The following is a 20519-nucleotide window of genomic DNA, read 5'->3' as shown; positions in this document are numbered from 1 at the left end:
GTCCTTGTGGTCCTTCCTCGCCTGCGAGGAATCGATGGAAGCCGTTCGTATAACGTGCCCTACGAATGTTTATTGAAATCCAACTTTTAACAAGCTTCTAACAAAAACATTTGAAAACTCGAGCTCTTGATTTCGGAGCCAATGTTTTCCCAGGGCTTTTGCCGCTCTTTCGATTAAAATTGTAAGGACTGAGATCTTTCCTGTACCGCTGAGAAGAAATCTTTTGAAGAGGCGTTAATGGCAGAGGGGGTTATATTTTTTTGAAACATAAAGGGCTTGTTTCTACCTTGTGCTTTTCCTGACGCGTTGGGCTGGTAGAATTTCACCATCCTGATCAGGTGGTAGCTACGGGCTCTAATCTTCCCAAAGATTAAGAGATTAGACAGCATACAGAACTGTGAGAGTTTCTTTTATAAGGTTTTGTTTTTTTTTTCCTTCAACAAAACCAACAACTGTTCTCCTGGGAGTTCCTACTGCACTGGAATCTGTGTGGAAACGCAGCAGGTATTTTCAAGGTTTGAAGCAAATGCAGCGAGCAAGTTTTGCAGTCATTTGTATAAATCTGTGTAGTGCGTCAGTGAGATTTGTCCTGATTGGTGCAGAAGTGACCAACAACAGAGTTTTAAACCATTCCGGTTTTGCTGTATAACTGTTAGGAAGCACATCTCAGGGTTTGGGCTTCTTTTTGTTTTTATTTGCAGTTTCTTGACAAGTTTCATTGTGTACAAAGGGACTTTGTCAAGGAAAGTCTACCAAAGAGAGTAAGAGCAACATCTGTGTGCCATTTCTGAGTCTTCCTGGCATTTTCCTTTTGAGTTAGAAAGCAAACAAAATCTTTGTTTCTGTGTGAGCTGTCTGAAAGCATGAAAGAATCAGAAACAGGCTCTTCAGTAGTTTTAGCGCTTCATATGTCTGAGCAGTAAAGGTACTTACTTTTATTACAGAGCTGTCAGATGTGCTCAGCAGGAAAGAAAAGCAACTGTTTTTGTCATCTTTTCAGATATAGTGGATAATTGACTTTCTGGTAGTGCCAAATTAAAACAAGATCTGACACAACAAGAAACCAGTTGCAATTAACGCCTTCCAGCACAAAGTAAACCATTATGAGACAACATGAACCTGCTTTTGCAGTAAGCAGATTTTTTTTCCAAAAGGTAAGAATCTCTGTAGGATTCCCAAGCAGTCCTCACTATGATTTGAGTGTTGTGAAATACAGCGTTAGCGGAATGAGCTTAAAATTTTAGATTGATAAAGATGGCATCTTCCTCCACGCTATTCAGAAATGGTCAACAGCTGAAGCACTCCTTGTTGAAGGTGATGTGGCTTACAACTGTTTCCCTTTTCTTTCCTTCAGCTGATCTGATTTCAGTCATGAAACTTCATAAATGCTGCAGCAATTTGCTGAGCATTCATCTGGAACGTTATGAGAAATAGGCAGTGGCCAGCATCTTCAATAAAGCCGTACCAAAGATGGCTTTGTCTCAGAAGTCTCTGTTACAAGTACGCATTTATAAGAACAGGATTTAAAAGCCTATGGCAGCAGAATTACTAAGTCAGCTTGAAGCAGTGATTGAGCACCTGGTGGGAACGCAGGGCCAACCCGGGGGAGCTCAGGTGCATGGAAAGTACCTGAGTGATCAGAAGGGGTGGAGCCAGGATCCACCCCTTCCCAGCCCTCATTTATATGTTGGCAGTGGAGGTGAGGGGATCTCACTGGAGATTCCTGCCTACCTGAGGCTTTCTGAAGATAAGCAGCTTTTTTCCTTAATTTCTGTATCCACAGCTGCTGCCTTTGAACTTGTTCTTATTTGCTGTAGCTAAAGAATTTTTTTTACCCTGCTATTATTGCTGTGCTTTCTGTTGTGTTGTAGTATTACTGTATCGAGCTTAATTTTTCTGTTGGCTCTTTCTTTTCTTTTGAGGTGGGTGAGGGGGTTATAAATGTAGTTCTGAATGCTGACTAATACTGAATAGCAGTATAAAATTAGGCCTGTATTGTGACTAGTTTTATTGGTATTTTTGGGATGTCCTGTTATAAATGCAAGGTAGGGGGTGGTTGTAATGGTTAGAGGTGGTCTCCTGTAGTGAAATGTGAGTTTCTCATCCTCTTGTAAAGCTTTCAAAGAAGTTTCCTCATACTAATAGTTGCAGCAGTTGTTCTATGCCTATTTGAAAGCATATATAGCATAGAGGTGAGGTAACTTTTTATTTATATTCTTTTTCTTACTCTTTAGCTAGTTGCACGCACCTGGAATGTGTGCTGTTATTGATGTGATAGCCCAAGGAACTGCTGTGATCCTCTTCTTGTCAGGGAGGTACTTCTGGAGCTTTTAGATAAGTTATCTTTTATGAGTTTGGGCTTCATATGGTATTGCTGCTCTTTCAAGTTGTGTTTTTTTTTTTTTTTTTTTTTTTTTGTCTTTGATAATGAATGTGCTGATTAACTAGAGATGGCTCTTTTTCTGCTGTTTAATGTCTTGTTCAACAGTACATTAAGCTCATTTGGAAGTATTCAAGCAAGGTAAATAAAAACTGCTTGGTAAAACCAGTTCTGGACAGTTTGCTTAGTTTTGAATGACTGAAGCTGAGCTAGCTTACAGTAAATTAGTAGCCCAAGTTATCCTGTTTTTCTTCTCCTAATGTACTCTAGGCTTTCTGCATGATTCTTCATCTAAGGCTTAATATATCTTCACCTATTTCTTAATATATTTTCATTTAATATGTACTGGACTTGCTTAATTGAACCAAGCTTGTTCTTTTCAGTTCAGGCCTTATGCTGAGGATAAATTCAGTCCTAGAGATCTGAGTGACAAGAAATGGCTGTTTAACTGGGTATCTAAAAACAGTTGCAACTCTCATCGCTCCACTTTATACAACAAAATTTCTGAAAATATGATTTTCTCCGTTAAAATCTCTTTCTAAGTGTGTTTTTTTTTCATGTTTCTCTGCCATTTTGATCTGCATTCATAGATATGTAAGCCTCCTGTTATTTGTCTTCTTACAGTTATAATATCTTTAGCTTTGAGCTTTGTAAAGAAAGCAGTGATGTCTGTAATATATTTGCTTATGTAAGGAAGAGGCCTACAGAATTAAAGAAATTGTGACAAGTGATTTTTGATCTTCTTTTTTTAAATTTTTTCAGCCTTCTAAACCTCCAGATTTCCCTACTAGATAAGGCAGCCTGTTATCAGTAAGAGTGTATGGGTTTAGAGGCACTTCTTTGGCAAAGATTTTGTATTGCATGGGGAATGACCTTTGCATAATAACCATTTTCCTAATAGTAATATGTCTGCTAGTTCGTGTTTCTATAGCGGGGGAAAAAAAAGCGGTGATTTGTTCTATGTGAAGCACATTAATATGTGAAGCAGATATCGTACTGTTACTTGTCTAGCCTTTGCCAAGATATGTCAGATTTGAAGGAAAACTCTCTCCAGGTGAGTGGGGCTGTGGTACCTGAACTCTTTCCTAATTCTTCTTCCTGAGGTACCTGCAGTAAGAGCTGATGCTTACAGATGTTATGAGAATGCTACAGATTACCAGAAGTTGTGATAGCAAAACGGTGGTGGCTTTGTCAGAATTGCTGATGTATTTGACCTGTGCTTTTCCTCAGTGGGTTTGTGTGTCTCTCTTGGATGATAATTTTGAATTAACTTTTGAATTAGCTTATTGCCTAAACAGCAATTAAAGGGAGATTGGTAACACCTGTGTCTGCTTAAATGTTATAACAGTGACAGGAAAATTAAGACTTTTTAGGGAACTTTGGTAAATAGTTCTCAAGTTCTCTGAGAATCCAGTCTCGAATACTGGACAGCTCTGCTCACAAGTAAAATTCAAGCTTGTATGTTGTTATCAATGGAAGGAGTTGTTCTGACAGAGGGATTGGAAGGAGACAGATTCTTCTTAGAGGGTATTTGTGAAATGCAGTTGAACTTGGTTTTGTCTTGTTAGTGTCTGCAGTGATATTGGAGAAAGGCAAGTCAGTGAGACAGGAGTCAGCAACTAACATGATTAACTTTTTCTTTCTCTCAAAATATCCCCACGAAGACCCTTGCTCTCCTGAGAATACTGTAAAAGCAGACTGAACTTGATATGTCTTTCAGCTTGCTTGCCTAACAAGAAATAGCAGGTGAGGTAGCAATCAGGTTTACTACCTGATGCTTGCAAAAAGGGTGTTTGAAGGTCTGGCCAAGAAAACTGAAAATGCTTGGAGAAATCAAACTATCTGTTCCTTTTTTTTTTTTTTTTTTGCACAGTTTTCCTGCAGGTCAGCTCTTTTTTTTTCCCTTTGAGTGATAGCCTGATCCATATGGAAGTTGTTACTATAGTTTCTGGTAGCTGTATGCAACAAAATCATAGAAGGTGTTGATGTCCATGATATTACTTGTGTTCAAAGTCGTATTTTCAGAATAGCTTCTTTCCACAGGTCTAAGGAAACCAAAAGAGGAGGAACTAACATAAAATCAAAGGGTCTGTTCCATAGATCTGCTCCCCTGGACCCTTTGCTATTTTTTTCCCCCACAGTTCCTGCTGGTCAGAGGAGACTGAACTCACCCTCTGATTCTACTCTTCCTCCAAAGGGGTACATAGCTGTAGTAATCCCTGTGGTCTGTGCTAGCTTGCCACCTTCTTGTTGCCTCTGCAGGACTCAGTCTTTAGTTGGGTCAGCCTCACCAGACCACTAAACCAGCACCATCCAGTTTACTTGGTCTGTACTCATTCAGTTACCTTGATACTGAGAAGATCAGCCCTGTGCTATAGGTTGGTCTGATTGTCTCGGTCCATGGAGGTGTCAGTAGCTGCTCTGTTCCACATTTGCTTGATTTGCCCACTGGTCTGCTTACTTCTCCTCAGCAGGAACCTTCTTACTTTCCATCACTAGCCCTTGCCTCACTGTGCTCTTATGTTCTCTTCTCTCTCCTCATAGTCTCGAGAGGCTGCCAGTATGTTTTCTGGCATTAATCTTGCAGTGCTTTTTCTGATGCCTCACTTAGCAGCAGTGAGGACGTGTCAGCGCCTGTTACCTAGGGATCCCTGTTGCACAAATCTGTTTGAGGGTTGTGCCATGTGGGTACAACTTTACCCATTATCAATAGAAACAAACAATCTTCAACACTTAGCAAGACCTTGGTCTGATATATAATGCAGGTACAAGTCTAGATGCAATACCTAGATGATAATTGTGAACTGCCAGAGAAGGTAACACATTAGTCAAGGATTCTGTAAGAAATGAGTTGTGTTTCCCTTTCCTATGGCTTTCATATTTGTCGTGTTCCCATTTCCATAGAAGCAGCAGAAGAGAGGAAAAATGCAGTTTAAAAAAAAAAAAAATTAAAAAAAAAATGAAAGTGCAGTTAAAGAATGGCCTCACAAATGTTATTATGCTTAAAAGAACTCTGAATACTCATTACTGTAACAAAGTTAAATTAATTAACACAAGGAGTGATTACATGACTTTCTCAAAGAGTTACAAGACCGTTTAATAGTTGTAACTGTTCTCATCAAATTGGTTGAAATATTGCTGTGAAGGAACATATAGGAATCATTTGCTCAGTACAATACATACATTTTGAAAGCAGTTTGGAATTATTGCAACCACTGTAGTGTGAACTCATCAGAACAATAGGAAGGTGAATCATTGCGTTTTGCTTTGATGATTAAACCTGTTCGCACAGCAGGGTGTAGCAGCTAGAAGAACGTAGCCTGCAGGAGCAGAAACATTTGGCAAAAAGGAAGCTTGTAAAATTAAGAATTCATAGAAGTCTTCAGACACTTCCATAAAAGGAGCCTGTAGGCTTTCAGCTTCAGCCCTCCTTGGGGGGTTGTAGACTATCAACAAAGTATGCTTGAAGGGTTGAAAAGTGTGAGCATTATCTTCAAAATTAATATATCCTTGTAAACATTCTCTACATGAACTGCAGTGTAAGTGAAGAGTGGATTTAGCTGGGAAGTGCAGTTGGCAAGTTCTGCATTGCCTAGTGTGTAGTGCTCTGCACAGAGCTGACTTTTCTGTCCTTTGTAAGAAAGAATTGAAGTGTGGTAAGACTGTCTCTCAGTCATGGCACTGATGAGCTGTAGCTAGCTTTGGGTGCTGAAAGCGAGCTGCTTACTTTCCTGCTTTCTTTTGGAATACACGTGCTTTTTTCCTTTGATTTGCTGGGGGAATAGATGTAATGCAAACTAGTTGGTTCTTCATTTAGTAAAAGGTTTTTAATCTATTTTCATCTGAAATACAGATTTAATGGGTCTGTCTTCTTGTGAGCTATGTGATCGTTTTTGATAAGGAAGAGTATTACATTTTTTAACCTAATAAAGTAGTTTGGGCTTCAGCTGGGAACTGTTTATGAAATCTCCTCTGAGTGGTAGTGGGGTTTTTTCTGTTACTTGGAAAGGTGTAGGCTTAATAAGAAGAGAGAAAAGATGTGAATAGGGTGGTGAAGAGAAGCTCTCTAACCACATAGTAATAGGGGTAAAGTATTCTAGTTACCAAAGTAAATGCCAGATCCAAAGCCTGCTTTTACCACAAATAGATACCAGGCATGTTCTTTAAACTCCTGAGAGGTTTTGAAGCTAAATGTGTTGGTGACCATAAACAGAATACTTCAGCTGATCTCTCCAAGGTAGTGATTATATGGTTTTCTCTGTGGTACTCTTAACAAGATTAATCTCTGCGAATCTATAATCTTGTTAGTGTTGAACTAAAATCTGACTAGATAATTAGAGTGAGCTCCAAACTGTGGTTCAACCTAATACCTCTTAGTGGTACAATTTCTATGTTAATGTGTTGGCCCTAAAGCATGTGGAATGTTGAGAAGCCTCAGCAGGGTGTCTGGGAACTGAGGGCCTTCTGTGTCTCAAGCAAGCTGCAGAAAATCACCTGAGCTTATGGGAAGGCTCTTCAGAGACAAAGTGGGCTGCAGAACGGCGGGCTAGAATGAGTCCTGGAATGGAAGTTCTGCTAACAGTTAAAATATTTGTCTGTTTCATCCTTTTTCTAGAGTTCGTATATCACAGACACACATGCATGTTTCCCTTTCGTAAATATAAAGTAAAATATCATAGCCTTAAGTTTGAAATACTTAAGCACTGGTTCTGTTGCTGTCTTTCAATCGTGATTCTGAGTACTTCGCAGGTGTCCTTCAGCTGTGCCTGCCCGCATTGTTCTGTGGCAGTTTACATGGTACTGCTGCCTTCCATGTGTGAATGCACTTTTGCCCAGGCATGGGCGGCGAATCAGCATTAGGGCTGAACTCCTTGTTCTCTGCTTAGCCAACAGAAGTTCCAGCCAAGAAATGCAAATGGCTTTTTGCATAATGACCCCGGTCTGTTAGGTAGCATGGTTTTTTGAACAGTCGGACCATAATTGGCAGTGCTTTGTGTGCCCTAGGGCCCTCTGTGAGTGGAAGGCTTGTGCAGCCTGCCTTTGGAGCTGGAAGGGTTGCACTTCTAACCAGTACCGCATGGACATGTAAGAAGTCAATTGTGGTTGTTTAGAAACACTGTCCAGTTCAATTTTCTTCCATGCACTAATGTGATGGTGGGAGTTTTCCAAGGTCTAGTTGGATTTCATCTTTCAGCTTCACACTAGCCAGCCAAGTTCTGCATGTGGTTCAGAGAGGAGTAGCACAGGTTAGAAAGCTGTGTTATCTCAGCTGTGGTCTGACTGGCAGAGAGATGTAATGAATGTCTTTATCAGATTTTCAGTGTTACTATGACTCTTCAACTCTATTCAGGGATACTTTATGAAACAGCAAGCTGCATTGTTTGCCAAGCATCCTGGATAGGAGTAAATGAATACTGTGTTAAAAACATACAAAGAGGTGATGTGATTTGTGAATGATAGGTGTTTTTTTTTTTCCCTCGAACATAAATTTGGTGCTGAAAGCAGTAAGTGCTGAACAAATTTCAGGAAGTTTTATTTTAAAAAGGAAAATAAAATTTGAAATTCAGTAATAAGAATTAAATAATTTTCATGCAAGTTGTTCTCAACAGCAATATTCAGTTATTGGCTGTAACTCCCCAGATTTTTTTTTTGCCCTGTTTGTTATTTTCTAGCTGTGAAACAAAGGGAAAGGAAATTGATTTATTTTAATTTTCATTATGCTACTGTCCAGATCTGGAATAACTATTTTATGACAGAATACTGTCAGCCTACTGATGTTGTTTATGTTATCACTGAATTTACCAGGAATTAATCTTGCTGAGATAGTTATGGATGTGTTCTCTGTGCTTAAGAATGACTGGACAAAATCACTCCAGCACTGAGATGAGCACTAGTAATTCCCATTAAAGAAATTCCAGTGAGAAAGCTCTTTTCCTCCTCTTCATTCCGGTGCTGTGAGCTCACACGCAGGAGGGCAGAGGGGTACCGGCTTTCAGCTCTGAATTCCTTTGAGGGAGGAATGTGCAGTGAGACGCAGGTACAGGCTAGCTCCATGGCATGCTTGTCTGCAGGGGCCCTTCTGCAGCCCAGCAGCGCTTACATCTCTGTTGTGCAGTGCTTCCTTGGCTGTGCATTTTTGTAATGAAAGGGTGACAGTGCTGTTAATCTTTATGAAGAATGTTGTGAGTTTTCAGATAATGGAAATGGCTGCTTTTTTTTCTTTCCTCTGTTATAGGTGGGTAGTGAAAGAAGCATTATAATATCCTTAAAAGTTGGATGCAGGTATAAGAAAGGTAGGAACAACAACAACAAAAAAAATCATGCTACCACAACAACAAGCACTTAACTGTTCTGTGGTGTAGTCTGTGCTCTTGTTCTTATAGCAAGAATTGTGCCTGCACCTTACCTAGGACTTCACTGAGTGCCTCGTTGAGCTGACTGCACTGCATTTCTTTAGGAATTTTATTCATTGTCTGACATGAGTGATTCTTATTTCCTCATGTATTGAGTGTCAGCTACATCCTGTATTGGATTATTTGGATATTACTTGGCACTGTATCAGAGGAACATGAAGTATCTGGAAGTTGCAGAAGAGAAGTAACTTGCTACAATTAAGCAAGTTCATCGTAGGGCTGCCACTGGAAAATAATTCTATTTCAAGCCAGACTTTTTCTGTGAGATGAAACTGCTACAAAGCATTCAAATATTTGGCAGAGCTGTGAAATTTACTATAACGCTGTGTTCGTATCTGCTGGAGTCTCTGTTCTTGGTAAGCCCAAAACTGCTGGTTGCTGTGTGATGGTATAAGGACACCAATGCAGAGTACTGGCTCTGCCAGCAGTGTTATGAGTATGGCAGCAGCACTCTGTGGGTAGTAGCTCAGGGATTGGATTATATTTTCAGTGTGGCTTGGTGAATGATTTCATGGGACTTTCTTGTTCCATATTGTGTAGTGTGTGTAAAGTGAATGTGTGTATTTCTGGTGTTCTGTATGTCCATGTTTCATGCTGAAAGAAGGTAAAGAATGGGAAAATACTTAACCTTCATAGTAGAGAGAACTGGTTGAAGGGGGCAGGTTTGCTTCAAGAAAAGTAGCTGTTGGTAATATTGGAAGAGATTTAGTGGGGTGGGCTATATGTTGTTTTTTGTACATTTGTTTTGGTTTCTAAAGATGACACAAGTATTGTTTCCTTTATTTTCATGAACAATTGACCAACTCTTCTAATATTTATGAATGGAAAATCATGAGAATTTCATACCAAACATATATTTTATAAAAATTGATCCGAATGCAACATTGAGAAAGTTACCTCATAGAACTGCCCCCTAAATGTTGTACCTCCCTGTATGTTCCACTGAGGTCAATAGTGATGATTAAAAATCAGGATTATATGAAATCCTGTATTATATTAAACATGGCATCAGTGTAAAGCAACAGAAAAAAAGCTGGTGTTATTGTTCTAATAGCATAATGTAAATAAAAACCTTTTATATTATCAAAAGACAAGTGATGGCAGGTTTTCAAAGATTTACAAGAGAATTAGATTTAATAGCCCTGAAGATTCCATGAGTCTTAATTGTGCTAGCCTTAGAATTCTATGTTTTTAACAATGGCATGAGTGGGTTTTTTTCTGAAGGGTTAAAAAATATAAATCATGCCAATCTCTGAAAATCCCACAGAATTTGCTTTTTCTTTTTTTTACTTAGAAAATCCGATCCTAACCTCTGGAAGATCATTAAAAATTTTTGAGTTGCGAAGGATGATCAAAGGACATCTAATCCAATGCCCTTGTGATAGACAGGGATGTGTTCTGCTTCAGGGTGCTCAGAGCCTGGTCCTGCCTGACCTTGAGTGTCTCCAGGGACAGGGCATCTACATCTCTGGGCAGCCTGTTCTGCCCTTATCATAAACTTCCTAACATCCAATTAAATCTCTCCTCTTTGTTTGAAACCTTTTCCTCTTGTCCTATCGCAGCGCACCCTGCTAAAGAGTCTGTCCCCTTCTTTCTTATGGCCCCACCTTAGATACTGTCAGGCCACTCTCAGGTCTCCCACAGCCTTCCCTTATCCATGCTGCACAGCCCAGCTCTCAGCCTGTCTTTTCAGGGAGGTGTTTCATTCCTCAGATCAATCTTGTGGCCCTCCTCTGGACACATTCCAACAGGTCTGTATCTCTCCTGTGCTGGAGGACTCCACATGTGGATGCTGCACACCAGTTGAGGTCTCACAGCACAGAGGTTCATCTTCCTTGTCTTTCTGGCCACACTTTTGTTGCAGCCCAGGATGTGGTTACCTTTCTGGGCTGCAAGGGCACACTGCTGGCTCATGTCCAGTACCTCCAAGCCTGCTTCTGCAGGCTGTGCTCTATCCTTATATCCTACAGATTGTATTGGTAATGGGGGTTGCTGTGGCCGAGGTGCAGACCTTGCTCTTGGCTTAGAATCCCAGGAAGTTATCTTGGGCTCACTGCTTGAGCTTGTCAAGGAATCATGGTAGAATGAGAACAACCATTCTGATTTAAAATAAAATCTCACCTTCTGTTCCAACATGTTAGGTAAAAAAAAATGAGAGAAACAAAACAAACTGAAAAGCATCAGTTTTTCTTTCACACCTTAAAGTCAGGTGCTTGATTTTTAGGAGACTGTTATGCAACATCTGGATGTTTGCCTTCAGCAGCACTGGGAGGTTGGGAGATGGATTCCCTGTGACTGTATGATTTCAGATCTGTCAGCTGTGGGACTTCTTGGATCTTTGTGTGAATCAGTTGGCACTGGGGCTGTTGAAATTAGGATCTCTGGCTGGAAAGAAGAGTAGAAAATCATTTCTCTGGCCTACAGAGTGTTCTGTTTTAAATCATATTTAATGCACAATGAACATGGTTAAGTGTTGAGAACAAAGTTCAGCTTTTAAAAAGATGTTGATTGATTATGTTCTTTTTAAGTATTTTTAAGTGTCTTTGCATGCACTGGTGTTTTTGTGGGAGGAAAAGGGCTGTTAAAATGGAGTGAGGAAGCCCAGCAGGGAAGCCTGCAGAGGAGGTGCCTGAAATCCTGTTCAGTGTTGCTGTTACTGGACAGGAGGCCATCCCTGCACCATGGATGGGAGCATTTGTATGATGGAGAGGATAATTTTATTGGCAGCTCAACAGCCCTGTTGTGTTCCTTGTTGTGGTTTGGTGTGAATGTCTGCAACTCCACCATAGCAAGTGCAAGGTGCTTTTTTCAGTATGAGGCAAGGAATGTTTCTGTAGCTGATCTAAACTGAAATAAGTTAGACCACTTATACCTTAAGACAACTTCCTTGTGCACCCTTTATTCGCCTATTGTGCCTCTTTGCCAGCCTGCATACTTAAAAGTAATCAACTAAAGTGTGTTAGTGTTCTCAGTGATACTTTCTGTTCTGTTAGCAAAGGTCTTAAACCCTAAATTCATTTGGACGAAAAGTCTTTAAATCCTTGTTGGGTCAGTATGTCTGACTGAAATTTGATACTGGTTAATTTAGCCTTGTTTGCTACACATCCATGCTGTATAAGCTGCCAGTGTTAGGGCAATTCTGGAAAATCAGGAATGAAATACTTCTGAACTCACTGCTTGTGAGTGCTCGTGTAGCCTTTTGTTTGGTTTTCTATGGAATTTAATCTACAAACTTTGCTGGAAAATAACCTTTTGCCCTGATTAATGTATTCTGTACCACAGGAATCTGTGGGGTGTCAGGATGTGCAATGTACCACCCCTGTTCTATGGTTTGAAGTTGTTTGCCTCCAGGAGGGGCTCTAGGAAGTTGATGTTTGGATCAGTTCATGGGTTGAACTCTGCTCTGGGTGTATTTCTCCCACTGCAGCTCTAGGTCTTGTACCCATCGTAGCCTGTGTGATTGATGTGGGAGTGTAGATAGCTGTGACTTCTTGTGGCTAAAAGAAGGAAATGTAACATTTATCAGAAATCTCAAGCATGTAGTTTTGAGATTTTACATTTTAAAGATACTCTTCAGATAATGTTTTGTTTTTTTTTTGTCAACTGTGTAAAGAACTTGTGAGGTTTAAATATGACTGTGCAGATATTTAAGAAAAAAAAGTTCTGAAATGTCACCATGGGAAGTTGTTACTTTCTTTCATTTTGATTACTGCTCTTGCAATGGTGGCACCTGTGAACTTCAGTCACCAGGTATGACCCCACTGTACTCTTACAGGTGAAGTCAGAATTGAAATACTCCAGAAGATCTGTAGTCTTCCAGATGCGTACAAAACGTTGCAGAATCTCACTGCTGCTGTCCACGGCACTGTATACGCGTTGCTTTCTTGGATACTCTGATCTCTTGCCACTTAAAACTCGGATGATACCTGAGCTAAATGTTTTGCAAGTGTAATGTGAAGGTTGAGGCATGATTTTAATTTACAATCCCATAGAGCAGTGTGAAGGTGCTGAGGAAAGCCCTGAGAACATCTGTCACTTCTTCACAAACTGTTCTTTCTCCTCAGTCTTACACCGAAGCAGCAGCGGGGCCTGTGAGCTCAGAGCGCAGCTGGGCTTTGCGTGGCTCGGTGTAAATAGAGACCATAAATAAGGAACCTTTCTGCAACAGCATTTTATTGTTAAGCAGATTGTTGGTGTGACAGCTCAGGTCATTAATCTTTTGAGTCAATGATCAGTTATCCGGAGGGATCATTCTCTCCTCTTCCTTGCAGCAGTAGAAGTGCAAGTCTTCCGGAAAACATGAAATTACTTCATATCTTCAGGAGAAATGTTCCTGTGTGCAGCCAGAAAAAAATACAGGAAACCTGCTCAAGCCAGAAAATACATCTCAGTGTACGCTCTGGGGACAATACACATGTCTCTAACAAATGGAGAAACTAATTAGGGTCATAATCCTTGAGGAAGATTAAGATTATCCAAAGCTATTATACTTGATGGAAGTAAAAATGTGTGTGGGTGTGTGTTTATGTACAGCAATTGCTTAGTTCTGACTTATTGGAAATCTCAAATGGCAGTAAGAGCAGTTTGAAATAGTTCTTGGTGTAAGTTTGACATCCTATCCAGATTAATTATTCAAAGTCTCATATGAAATCCTTGAATGTCTGGAAGGAGGTTGGAGGAGAGAATATTTATCCAATCTAGTTTTGAGGTAATTTATTCATTTAACTGGTGCATGACTCTGAGAATGACTATTACCAACCAGAGCCCTTCTATGGCAAAAAAAAAAAAAAAATTAAGAAGGATAAGCCAGGTGACTGACTGGCAGAAGACCATATATGCATGCCTCTGACTCAAAGATGCTATCACAAGCACTCCTGTGAGCTGACATGTGGATGGGCAGTATGTGAAAGATCCACAGAAAAGGGAGCATGGTAGTAACATGGTACTGCTGTTTTCTTTTTTCCTTGCAGTAATGAAAAGGAAACTTCTAAGGATTTCATCCATGTAAATTTTTTCTGTGGGTTCTGTTTTTGAATATGCAGCTTCTTCGCATACCGTCATTATGGAGTGAGGGTTCTGTATAGTTTTTCAGGTAGCAAACCCTAATGTAGCAATTTCAGGTAACAGATAGATGAAGCAAGTGTCATTTTCTGTGGAGGGCAGCATGCCGTGTCATTTTCTGTGGAGGGCAGCATGCCAGATCTTTGCAGTGTTACTGCTCTGTTTTGCAGTGTGCCAACAAATGTTGCACAGTGTCTTTGGACAGGCAGAAGAGCACATGACTTTCCTTGAAACAGCGGTAATTTTAAGGTCAAATCTAATTGTTTGTGTTGAAATATGACCAGGACAGTATCTAGTAACCCAAATAACTCCAGTTTCCTAATGGCCACCAGGTGCCAGGACTTTAGTTGGTTTTTTCTCATCTGAAACAAAGGGTAAGTCGCTGGATCTCTGATAGTTCAGGATAGGGGAGAGGGAGAAGTGCTTCCTGCATGTTCCCAGTCCTGCCTGTTCTGTCACTGTTTTCTGTGGAAGCTTCTTATGGCAACATTGTTGTGCTGTGGTGGAGATTTCTGATGGGTTAGGTGCTAAAAGCTGCAGCTTTCCTGTGAGATACATACACTGTTGCATACAAAGACAAGGGTCTATATTTACTTAACAAAGTAAATTTAAACACATCTATCTGAAGTCCTGAAGTACTTTTAAAAATATTTGATCACTCTTACAGGAATAAATTAATGATCAGTCTTCAAACTGTGAGGATTTGTACTCAGTGATGAATTCAGAAGTAATTTTTAAGCCAGAACTAATGAGAAATCATTTTGCTCTTAGTAATTTGAAGGAGAGATTTAGTGGCTGACACTTTGCTACTCCTTTCTGTGAGTTCTTATTTTTTTTAACCTTTAAGAAAACAGTCAAATACTTGGCTGTGTGTAAGACTATTAGTGTTTCATGTTGGTGTAGAGTATTTGATCAGTCTGTATTTGTTGGCCTTGTAAGGAAAATATATAAACAGTGATGTTCCTCTGCAGTCTGAGTGATTCTGCTATCCCACTGCACTGTTGTGCGATACCTGCACTAGGAAGCTGATAAACACCAAGCTGCAGGCTTCAAGTCACTAAGAGTATTTTAATACTTATTACCAATTATGTTAATTTCCTTCCCCTCTTAGATTTGGTAATGGTTCTATTACATGCCAGCAAGAGGATAGGACCAATTTTGTTGAAGTTTGTGAACTGGAGAACTTGAAACATTTTTCTTTAGTAGTTATTTTTCAGGAAGATAAAAACATTGCACTATGGCACTACAATTGCTTTTGGTATTTCTATAGCACCAAAATGTGTGAAATAGAAAGCCAGATATATTTCAGGCATAACTTCATGGCGTTTCGTTTAGAAGTATTGTGCTGATTTAGCACCAAGTTGCCCTTGGCTATAAAGAAAACAACTCTTCTTCTGTACTCTCCTTCTTGTATGCTGTGTGAACAGAAGCTAATGCAAGTCTTACTCCTAAAACTGTAGACACCAGCAGTGTTCAAAAGGGGGATGAGCAGTGACTGTAAATTCCCATAAGAAGCCCTCAAGCAGATAGTCTGTGGTTTTTTTATCAGCCATATAGTAAATACAGAAACTGACCGTGTATCTTCCAGTTAAGTAGCGACTTTTTTTTTTTTTTAAGGGTGATCAAAGTACCACTTTAACTTCCTTATGGCATACCATGCATCTTTGCTACTCAAACTTGGAGGAAAATACCAAAACCAGAGCTTGCTCTCTCTCTCCTCTTCAGTGGCAAGTGGGACTAAATACCCAGAAAAGGCTATGGGCATTGTAGGCAGTAATGAGCCTGTGAAGAGTCATCCTACCACCTGCTGAACCACAGGATATTGCATTCCAGCTCTTGTGCAATATCAGTGCTGTGTATTGTTTGCCTGAACTCAGTGGGACAGATCAGAAGTAGAAAGAGGAAACTATTCCTAATGTTTGTTTGAAAGTTTTCTGATCCTGTGTTTATGACTACTGTACATCTGACTTAAGAAGTCAGAGTTCAGCAGTAGTGGTAAGATTTCTAGCAATTCTGTTCTTAAGGGGGGAAAAAAGGGAGGGGATTGACTTTCTTAGGGAAAAGCATCCACGTACTTCCTTACTTACATCCTCTTATTCTTCTCTTGGATGAGCTTGATTGTGCAGGTCTGGACTGCATGAGAAAAGCCTGTTCTGGTTAATGCATTGAAAATCATATAGCACTTATGTGAGGGAAAAGTAAGGTTAATTTCTCAGTGAATGAACAGAAGAGAGGCTGACTTTACAGTAGATGTACGGAGAGATGTGATGGAAATGATAAAGCTATTTTACTTTTACTACAAGTGCCACTACTGGGCTTCTGCAACAACTTTAAAACTTTGCAGATGAGTTTAATATACCTCAGTGTTTGTGGAATAGCTATGAGCAGACTGAGTCTTTTTCCTTTCTCCTTCCAGCTAAATTCCAGCCCACTCCACTGAAAGCCTTTTTTGAGTGACCTTTGCCCTCCCTCAAAACAAGTGTTGGACAGGGCCAAGGCCAGGAATCCAGTCAGTGTCCACATCCTCCCTAAAGAATGTCATCAAACAGCTCATGGAAAAGATGATTGTGGATATGGCAACTGTGAATTTATAACTTCTACCTTAATGGTTTCAAGGGCTTTAATTGCCCCCCCCCCGTTTTTTTTTGTTTTTGTTTTTGTTTTTGTTTTTTTTTTAATAAGGGAGCTTGAGCTCGAGGTTTGAGGATGGGAAGAATTTAAGACTGGATTTCTCCTTGGTTGTCAATTTATATCCAGTGGAGGTCTTCTGTTAGTGGTAACTGAAGTCTGTTTGCCTTATGGAAATATCTGTAATGGTGAGATGCTGACAATGAAATTTTATACTTTATAAAGAAACTTGAGCCAAAGACTAGGTGTTTCAAAGGTGAAAAATACTTGGATTGTTGAGGTAACGGATTCCCAATAGTGCTGGAAGCTTCTGAGTGAAGAGAGACTTCTAACAGATGTTTTACTGCTGAATGCTCAAAGTCTTCAGGGTTAAATTTATATGATGTGGGTGTTAAAACAGATCTTTTTTCTGTTGTTCCGAGTCAGTGCGTGCATCTACTGCACAGTGTAAGTGATGGGCTTTGCTTAGAAACGTAGCTTAGCATGGGTATATGAGAAGTTGAGTGTTCTCCATATTCTGGCTGTTACAGTTTCTGTGTATTCTAACAGTCCTTACAGAGTGCAAAATTGGAGAGGGATAGTTTACAATAGCTAAGCTGTGAGCTGGCTACCTCTGTCTATTTTGGGGTTTTGCTGACCTACACTAATGGCAGACTCGTACGTTTGGTATGTTACTTAGATCTGCTAAGAGATAAATTTGCCTGTACTAAATTTAAAGGGTCTGAGTATAGCTCTGGGAAGTTGCTCAGGTGAAAAGACATCAGTCTTCATATTACTGAAAGATTGTTTGATCTCAGGTAAGTTTAAATGACCCATCGATCACAGTACTGTTTGTAATGAGTGTAACTGTGGTCCAGTACAGAGAAAGATGGAGACTGTTTTTTCACTATATGCTGGACAGTGTCAGTACTGTACGTTAACTTACGGCGCTGAGATACATGCAGTGATTCTAAGCATGTTTCTGTCAGAGTCATAACAAGTCTGAAGAAACGTGAGGCAGAAGTAGCAAGAATGAACCAAGTCTGTTCGTAGTTGTGTTAACTTTGAAGTCTCTGCTTGCATCAGTTGGAGCTTTAGATCAAAGCCTCCATCTAAATATTTCTCTCTCAGAGCTGCAGTAAGTGGCTAGGTGTGTGCATTTTCTCTCTCCTTCTCTGTCTCTTGCATTTTTGAGAATATAGTAAGGGTGATCTGACTGGTAGGGAGAAAATATATTCATAAGAGATTGTGAGGAAGTTACCAGCCCATAAGACTCTACAGCTGTCCTAGTGAAATCAGAATTAAATGCATATGCTCTAAATGAATACTGTGGTCGAGGATGCTGTAAGGATCAAAAAGCTGTCAAAAAGACAAGTGTCTGCTTGTATTCTTACACTTCTAGCTTCAATTGCTTGACTTCTTGTGCTGTGTTTGGAAGAATTCACAGAACAGCTCGTTCTTGTATTCCAGCCACTGGGCTAGATGGGGAGAGTTAGTGATTTAATGGGGCCTGGAATGCCTTCACTGTTTAAAATGTCAGAGATGGTATGACTATCTTGAACTGTCTTAAGCATACTGTTCAAATTCCTCACTGGAGAAACAAAAAGCAATTCTAACAGATATCCATGCCCGATAGAACTCTATTTACTGTCCTTTACAGAGACCCATTAGATTTCTTTAAGGAAAGGATACATGTACAAACGAAGGCAGAGTTGTCCTAATCAAATTGTGGGTGGTTGGGAAATGAATAACCTCATTCTGTGAATGAATGTGAATTGCTGAGTATGGTCTCCTTAGATAATATCCCCCCAGATGTTTTCTCATCATTGTTTGCATCTGATCAGTTCCTGTTTTCTGAAAACTCGTTTGTTTCTCATTGTTGACATAAGAGAAATCTTGAAGATAGCCTACTGCAAGATAAATAGCCTTGAGTTGTAATAAAAGTGCCAAGCTGGAGTCCAAAGAGTCTAGCTTTGCTTGCAGAAGAGATGGGCAGCTGTGAGCCGTTTAACTCCTCTCTGTAGCTGTCAATAGGAATAGTGATATAAGTGTTGCAAGACCATTGGCTTTGTCAAATTACATAATTTTTCTTAACATAATTTAAGCTCCGAATATCAGCAGATGCTGTGTATGGAGAGATGTTTTGCCAGGACAAGTTTACATCATGGTTGTGCTGACAATGACTTATACTGCCCTTCAGTCTTACATTGTCTGTATGTTGATTTCTTTTTTATGGTGACATTCTCTGAATTCAGAGATACTATTTCTGCTGCCATTCTGAAATCAACTAGTAGGAAAGGCATTTGCAGAGGAGAGGAAGGAATTTTGCTACTTATCTGAGGTATTTTTCTGCAGCAGAGCACAGTAAGTAGAGAAGAGCTTTTAATGCAGCCCAAGAATTCGGATAGTGCTGAAGATTATCTTCTACTGTACATAACAGTACAGCAAAATCAAAGAGTGGGATGTTCTTGTGGTGGTGCTCCAGCAATGTGTTAGGAGGAGTGTATGTGCTTTTGACCAGGGGATTTTTACAAAGTGTAATGAAGATACCATTTATGCAAGAGGCGTCTAAGTATCATGTCTTAGAGATTTCTTTACACTTAAGTTTCAGAGAAGTTATAGTTTGTCTTAAACACGTGCAAGCTCCCAGGAAGTCTGGGGTGAATTAATTCCCTGCTCAGCTAGTTTTCCCTTCTGATAGTGGTGGTAATATGAAGTGGTTGAAGTAATGTGAAATTGGAATTAGGACCCATGTTTCTTTTACTCTATCTACTTTTAAGTTAATCACCTCTGCTACCTTTTGCTATTCCATTGTTTCACTATTTAGTGAAACTATTTACTAGCCTTCAAACAACAAGGAACTGAAATCTCTGGACTAGCTGATAGGGACAGACTTCTGAGACCTGTCTGCCGCTTGTACTGGGTACCTTCATCCCAGCTGGAGCTGGATTGCACCAGGTCTTAAGATTTTAATAAAAATCTTTGTTTCTAAACTAAGATTTCCATCCTCTGTGGTTTTCGACTTCTTTGATTGTGATGACTTTGCTTGTGTTCTTATGTATATTAGTAGTAAAACTTAGATATCAAAACTTAATTCATTTGAAAAGGCCCACTTGAGTCTTGTTAGTAGGACCATTTTTTGGTGCATCTCACTGTGATCAATCAGTTTGCGTATGAGAATGTTTAGGCAGGAAATGTTGAGCACTTTGCTAAAGTCATATTAAACATCCACTTTTCCCCTCATCCATCAAGCATGTCTTCTAATTGTAAAAGGCTGTCAGGAAGATTAAACATCACTGCCCCTTCAGAAATGTGTGCAAACTGCTGTTGATCACGTTCTTGTTCTTCATGTGTGAAAATGGTTTCCAGGAGGATTTGTTCTTTTGGCCTGCTGCAGATTGAGGTGAGGCTGATTGATGTTTTCCCCATATCCTCTTTCTTGCCTGTTTCAAAGATGAGAGCAACACATGATTTCTCTCAGACCTCAAGAACCCATCCTGATCACCATTCAGGGATGATCAGGCCTGGCCTTGCAGTGACATAAGCCAGCTTCCTCCCTGCCCATGGGTGCATTTATCATGTCCCATAAACTTAAAGATGTTCATCTTGTTTAAAAGTTTCCTATACTGATCCTCCTCCACAGTGGCTGGGACTTGCAGATTGCAACTGGCATCTAAAATGTTTCGGATCCATGAGCAGGTTAAGGGTTAGTAGGGGGCTAAAGTGTTGGCTGTAGAAATGCAGTTGCGAAATGAACAAACATTGCTATTCTTTTGTGTTAGTTTAAAAAAGGACCTAATGTGACCTTTAAAACATCTGCTCATAAAGGCAGGGTGTTAAGTAGAACTATAGGCCAGAGCACTTTGTTCTTAAAATGACATTTTTGGAACTTTCATTAAAAGGACAGGCTGTTCCTTCCTTTTGAGAGAGGCCTCTTCATAACTGTACTGACATGCTAAATTCCTCTCCCACCCTGCTGCTGTTCTCCTGCCATATGCTCAGTCAGAAGGATTATTTGCTTATAGGCTTGACAATAACAAGAAAGGTACTCAAATGAT

At 39.9% G+C, this 20519-nt stretch overlaps 1 protein-coding gene across 1 annotated transcript in view; it reads left to right on the top strand.

Annotated features, from left to right (window-relative positions):
• COL4A6 (collagen type IV alpha 6 chain) overlaps positions 1-20519 on the top strand; it is a gene marked incomplete at both ends in the record, with an annotated part of 116489 nt that overhangs the window by 643 nt on the left and 95327 nt on the right. The gene's annotated exons all lie outside the window — the stretch shown is intronic.

The sequence above is a fragment of the Tetrao urogallus genome (assembly GCF_951394365.1).
Source record: "Tetrao urogallus genome assembly, chromosome: 13".
Taxonomy (NCBI): Eukaryota; Metazoa; Chordata; class Aves; order Galliformes; family Phasianidae; genus Tetrao; species Tetrao urogallus.
The sequence above is the reverse complement of the archived record's forward strand: the minus strand, read 5'-3'. Positions and strand labels throughout refer to the sequence as shown.